This window comes from Lissotriton vulgaris, chromosome 9 (genome assembly GCF_964263255.1).
Source record: "Lissotriton vulgaris chromosome 9, aLisVul1.2, whole genome shotgun sequence".
Lineage (NCBI taxonomy): Eukaryota > Metazoa > Chordata > Amphibia > Caudata > Salamandridae > Lissotriton > Lissotriton vulgaris.
Genome location: NC_141697.1, coordinates 231039035 through 231046221, shown reverse-complemented (window position 1 = coordinate 231046221; position 7187 = coordinate 231039035).

Genomic DNA, 7187 nt, shown 5'->3' with positions numbered 1-7187 from the left:
TGGAGACCGCTGAAGAATGAGGCGTCGGCGAAGGATCCACGAAAGGATTGAGGACTCCAGGTGAGAAAAGTGCAATAACGAGCGTAAGCACGTGTGCTTGCTCGTTTGGGGTTTAAATAGCAATTCTATTACAGGACCGGAGGCTTCAGATTATGCTTCTCTTTCTTTACTGTAATTTTCACAGCAGCCAATAAACGTACACTTTAATAAAAATAAACTACAAAGACCATGATGCTCGGCCTTAACCACGCCTCCATTAGCCCTTATAAGAGTCCTAATAACATTCTCAGCGTCCTCTGTCTTGGGTGCTCACACAGCAAGAGATAAGTGCCATGCTCCTTATACTGCTTTATTCATGGGGGTTTTGACATTGATGTACTGTGGTTAGCGGCGTTTATGCCTTATTTATACAGCTTGCTCGCTGTGGGTATTATGTGAATACATGCTTTGTTTTTCTTAATCGCTTGCATTTGTGATCGGGACTCGCGGGTGCTTCCCGCATTTGAAGGAGCCGCCTGACGTGGCAATTCTGACAGCGCTTCAGCACGCTTAAACGGAGCTCCGCTCCAATGGTCTTTTTGCTAATCACTTGAACAAGTGCTTCAGCGCGCACCAGGGCCGGACCGCGTTGCGGTCATCTCTTACCTCTGGTTGCGATCCGCTCACCGGCAGGTAGCGCAAGGGCTCTCCCTAATCGCCCAGACGTGCATTGGAGCCGCGAACCTACCAGCCAGCGCTTGCAGTGTACCGCGCGCCCATTGGGCTATATTTTGGTAGGATTTGGGCGCGTGTTAGGCTGCACATGCCGATTTTGCCTTTTTCCACCGTTTCTCACAGCTTTTTCTACGAGCTGGTGGAGAGTGACACCTGAACTGGTTGAAATAGTGGTTTATGCCTTATTGGAGTGAGCACACGCTCCCTATATATTTTTTCTTGGCTCTGACGCCCTGCTGGGCTGCAAGAACTTGACTACAGCACCTGCTGAGGGGGTCTGGTACTGGTTACTTGAGTATTGGACTGTGTGCATTGGGCGGACCCCCCTGACTCCTCTAGTGCCTACCTCTTGTGAACACTTAGATTACATTTTAAACTTACCCCACTGTTGTTGAATATGGATGAGTGGATGTATTTTGATGAGGAGGCGGGGGAAGAAACTTATGAGGAGCAGCCTGCTGCTGCTGTGGAGGACAAAATTGTAGAGGCTCTGGACGCTTCGGTCCAAGCCTCAGTCAGCAAGGCAGTGGATAGCGCAGTACCTGCGACTGTGCAACAAGCATTGGTGGCTGCGCTTAAACCGATTACCCAGCAGCTGGAGAACTTTGCAAAGCGCCATGGGTTTACAAAGGATAAGTCCACTAAAAAGACTCCACCAGCTCCCAGGCAGGGGTTACTGATCAGTGGCCACACTCGGGCGCGTTAGGTTCCCTCCCTTCTGCATCTGGGCAAGATCATACCTACCCGGCTGGTGGTAAGTCTAAGAGTAAACAACATTATGAGGACACAGACACCTCTACTACCACTGGCACTGACACCACAGATACTGATGAGGAACAGCCACCGAAGAAGAAAGCTAAGAAGGCCGCCTCTTCGGCGTCAGACCCTCCTCCTAATACTCCCTTTACCTTCAACCCCACTGATATTGTTCATCTTCGATCGTCAGATTGGGTTCCAGCCCCTGCGGTGGCAGAGTACCTTCAGCAAAATATTAGGAAGGGGTTTGATAAGGAGGTTCGTAACCGACTTAGATCAGAATGCCCTCGTCCGGACCTTGCCCATAAGGTGGCGGAGACTCCTGAAATAGATCCTAGCCTTCTCACCTTCTTGAAGAAGTTTGCTAAAGACCCTAAGAAGGGGCTAGACCAAGCCTGGCGTGGTTGTCAGGATAAAATGCTTGATGTGGTAGGTCCTCTGGCAAAAATCCTGGAGATGGCCAAGGAATCCAATGTGCCGGTTGACCCCGATATCTTGGAAGGCTGGACACAACGTGCCATTTGTTTATTAGGCAATGCTAATTGCGCAGTGTCCACAGAGCGACGCAAGTCCCTATTGATGAGAATGGACTCTAGTCTGACGGAACTAGTGACGGCGGAACCTGGTCCCTTGGCGGAGGGCAAACTTTTTGGCGACCGTTTAGTGAAGGATGTCTCCAAATACGTTGGCACCTTCACTTCGCTGGATAAAGCTCAATCCGGCATTACGCGTGTGCTTCAACAACACTTTTTTAACAGGGCCGGAGGAGGTCGGGGACACTCGCCAGGCCGTTTCGACAATCAAGGTCCCCCCAGAGGTGATTTCGGACGGGATCGAGGAGACTGGGACTCGACCAGAGGTGGCACATTCTACCCCACACGACGTCGATACTCCAAAGGCAGATACCAAGGAGGAGTCAACAGAGGAGGTTTCCATGCCCAGAATTCATCAGGTGAGCGCACTAGATTATTTCCATATGCCATTGGGGGGTCGCACCACTCACTTCTTTCACAATTGGAGTCTCCTGACTCAGGACGCATGGGTCTTACTTTCGGGGGTTTCAACTGGAATTTTACGAAATGCCCAGACAGACGACCACCCGAGGGTTCTCCATTTTTCCCAACCAGAGAGGATTTGCATAGACAACGAGATAGAAGAATTGCTTCGCAACAACACCATATCCGTGTGCGAGTACAGTCCACACGGGTTTTGCAGCAATATCTTCCTAGTGCAGAAAAAGGGTGGTGGTCACAGGCTAGTGTTGAATTTAAGGGACTTCAATTATTTTCTGGTCTACAACCATTTCAAGATGGAGGGGATCCATCTGTTGACGGATCTGTTACAACCGAACGATTGGATGGTGCGCTTGGATCTCAAGGATGCCTATTTTTCGATTCCCATTTATCCTCCTCATCGCCGATTCTTCCACTTTCAATGCAACGGACGATGGTTCGAATTCTCGGCCCTTCCTTTTGGGCTTTCCTCGGCTCCTTGGTGCTTCACCAAGGTGATGAAGCCGGTGGTCGCGCATCTGCGAGAGCAGGGTGTGCGCCTGATAATATATCTGGACGACATCCTGATCATGGCCCAGATCTAGTATCGCAACACCTTCAGATGACCATTTCACTGCTCCAAACTCTGGGTTTTGTGATCAATCAAGCCAAGTCTGCCCTGATCCCATCTCAGTCGATGGATTTTCTAGGGTTTGTGATCGATTCACAGAGGGCGCAGCTAAGTCTGCCGCAGTCCAAATTGAAGGACCTGAAGAAGGAAATTATATCCCTTCTCAGCAAGCATATGATCTCGCTCAGGACGATCGCCAGAGTAGTGGGTTTATTGGCGTCGTCCGTTCAAGCGATATTTCCAGGCCCTCTACACTACAGGGCGTTACAAAGACTCAAAATTCAGCATCTCCAGAGAGGTCTGACTTATTCAGACCTGGTTCCTTTGTCGCAGGAGGTGAGAGACGAGATGCATTGGTGGTTAAGCCATGTGGAAGCGTGGAACGGCAGAGCCATCTTCTGCTCGCTACCCGAGGTAGTCATCGAGTCCGACGCCAGCCGTTGGGGCTGGGGGGCACGCTGTGGTGATGTTTCCACAGGCGGAAGGTGGTCTCCGCAAGAGCTGGAGCTCCACATAAATTGTCTGGAGCTCTTCGCGGGCTCCTTCGCAATCAAGACCCTCTCACCGCAGCGGACCTCTTGTTGCACCCTCCTTCGGATGGACAACGTCTTGGCGGTACGTTACATAAACAAGCTAGGAGGGACGAGATCGTCCATGTTGGTGAAGATAGCCAAGGATTTTTGTCAATATTGTCTCAGCCATCAGATCACAGTTATAGCAGAGTATATTCCGGGTCAGTCCAACGTGATAGCGGACTGGAACTCGAGACATCTTCGGGATTACAGCGATTGGCAGCTGCTTCCCAGAGTGTTCAGCTGGCTTCAGGATCTATGGGGTCTGTGTCAGATCGACTTATTCGCATCCAGACTGAACAGTCAGCTTCCCAGGTTTTTCAGCTGGAGGCCGGACCCAGCGGCGGAAGCAGCGGATGCCTTTCTGCAGGACTGGTCAGGGACGGTGAACTATGCATTCCCTCCCTTTCTTCTGATTTCACGAGTGGCCTCTCACATTCTCAAACAGAAGGCGGAGGTGGTCCTGGTGACGCCTCTGTGGAGATCGCAGCCTTGGTTCCCGATGTTATTGGGGATGTGCTGCGACCTCCCCAGGATGCTCCCCTGGTCGGAGACACCTAGGACCTCTGCGGGAACAGCATCCGTTGATTTTGTCTCAACGAATATCGCTGATGGCATGGAGGCTTTCAGGCAACAATTGAATTTGCCTGGGGTTTCAGGAACGGCTAGAGACTTTATCAAGCAGGCCTTGGCCCCTTCCACGAGAAAAAGGTATTCTTCAGCCTGGAAGGGCTGGTTATGTTGGTGCGTGGAATGGGATTTGGATCCCGTGGGGGCAGGACTTTCACATGTCGTGAATTTTTTGTCAGACAAGGCGGCTAGTGGTTTGGCCTATAGATCTGTGAATAACTTCCGGTCAGCCATTTCCGCGGGACACACCCACATTGACGGAAAACCGGTGGGTATGCACCCTTTGGTATGCAAATTCCTCAAGGGCATACGTGTCGCGACCCCCCCCAAGCCCAAGTATTCTGGGCTATGGGACGTTTCTTTAGTCATCAAACTTCTTAATAGTTGGCCCGCTAATGACTCGCTTTCCAGGAAACAGTTATCTGCAAAACTAGCTATGCTATTGTGCTTGTCAGCTTGCAGAAGGTCATCGGATGTACGCGCCTTGGATGTTACAGGTAGAGTATTTACTCCGGAGGGAGTTTCTTTTACCAGGGCCGGACTGGTATTTCCGGGCACCGGGCAATCCCCCGGTAGGCTGGCTGGGGTGGGGGCCGGTTTTTGCACAGGGGGCCGGCCGGTTTTGTCGTGGGGCCGATTTTCGGTCTGTGAGTCACGGATCGAAAATCGGCCCCACAACAAAACCGGCGCCTTGTGCGTGAGTTAGTCAGTAGTCTGTCTGTCTGTGCGACCTCCACTGCGGGCTGCGGAGTAACACCAGCAGAGATCAGAAAGACACCATTCCAGGCCGCTCCGCTGCATAAGGCCAAAAAGCACAACTGTCTGGTACTCTGGGGCACTCTAAGCATCATTCGGTGCAGTCTGGCCAGGCGGATATAGGGTGCGCAGCGCAGGCTGCGCAGATGTCTCCGCGGCAGCGCACCCTTAGGGTGGGGCTGGCGATCTGTCATGCGCATTGTCGCTCGCACATTAAAAAGAGCGCGTGACTGGTGAGGCCCCTGCTAGAGAGACGAGTCGACCTAGACAGAGAGAGGCAAGGCACCGACTTGTGCGACCATCATTTAATTCTTTTGAGCCCCCTGTCTACCGTCCACAGCCAGGTGAGTCTGTCCAGTCTTTGCAATCATCATGGGCAGTGTGAGCTTTGCTGAGCGGGCGTCACGACCGGGCCGGTATTAAAAAAAGCAAAAGGTATAATTGGGACCGGGCCCGGTAGCTTTATTTTTCATGTAAATGCACTTTAGCTGCGACATAATGTCCATTAAATTCTCACCCTCCGTGTAATCTTAAGGAGAGATCTCATAAAGATCACACAAGATGTCAGGGGTGCATTTCTGTGTGAGTGCTGGGCGCGTAGATGCGCAATCACACATTCATCAGGCGCTTTGCATACTTTGTATACTTAAAATATGCCCTCCCTTTCCTATTACAGTTAAAACACATGACAAATCATTATGTATAGCAACCCTGCTGGCTGCTGCATAATTTGCAACGTTTCCTTTGTATTCGACGTTTCTACTTTCTTCTGTACACCCGTGGCCAGTATCTGCCTGCAGTTTCATGCCCGGGCCCGGTTCTGCGCAGTGGATTTAAATTGTAAGCAGGGCGGACAAGGGGGTGGCTTGAGTTGCGCACCGTCGTGGGCCTGTGTGGCTGGCTGCAGCCTGCAGGCAATAAATAAAATACTTTAATGGTGATGATTGTTTGTCAGGGTCAGCGATAGTTAACATTTTTGATCTGCATAGCTGCAGTGCTAAAGTTTCAGATTGCTATGGGTGACATTTTCATAAATACAGTGTAATTATGAGTGACGTTTCACTTTCAATGACTATGAATGATACTTTCTTGCAGGCACAAATCAAGCAATGAAGGCGAGGGGAACATATAAATACAAAAATTAGACCCATGTTTTGAGCAACAAGAAACTCTGCGGCGGCTAACTCATATTTACAAGGAAATTATGAAAATGTCAAACATAGCAATCTGAAATATTGGCAGCTGTGGCGCTGATTAACTATTCTGTGCTTTCTGGGAGTTGTGGTCTTGATATGCCCCTTAGTGGACCACTTTGTATGAATAAACTTGAAAATAAACCGCCATATTCATGAAAATCGGCATTTGCGATTCTGAAATAGCGAAAAATAGCGAATCGCTATTCAGAAATCGCAAATCCGAATTCATGAATAATTGCGATTAAAAAAAGCGATTCGCACGCGATCGCAAAATCCGATAGCGATCCGATTGAAATTGCGATTAATCGCAGATTAATCGCTATTTCCGCCTACCCGCGCCTGGACTGCGATCTCGCAAATAGCGATATCTGATATTTTTTTGAAAGCCTTGGATTGTGTAAACATGGTGTCCTGCTGACAAGGGCCTGACAGTAGGTCTGGCTGACATCCTAAAGATCCAGCGTCTCATTTCTCCAGGTTGTGGTGTCTTGCGCTCTTTTTTAACGGAATGGGACACATTTTTAATTATTCAGACTTTACCCAGAGTAGGAGAGATAAAGGCAGAGAAAGGAAAAAGGAGAGATAGGAAAAGAGTAAAAAAGGGGAAAGCATGGACAAAAAAGAACCTGTAAGAGAATAAAGCTAAAACAGTGTGGGGGTGGTGGAAAATGGTATTAGTTATTCACAAGTCTAGGCACCCCAGCTTTCAGCTACTCCTGAAGTGGGTCTCTAAGAAAACTTTGGACCCCCTGTGCTTATTATTTTTTTTTAAATTAGGCACTGCCTCTCTCTTTACCTCATTTTCAAGAGTTGACAGTCCAGGTCTCCCTAGTTCAGGGCGTCCCTGGGAGGTTTGGCTTTCACAGGTGCTCTGTGTTAAGGGCTTCACGACTCCTTCCCTTCCTGAGATTATATTGGGCTCCCCTGTCACAGTCTTTGT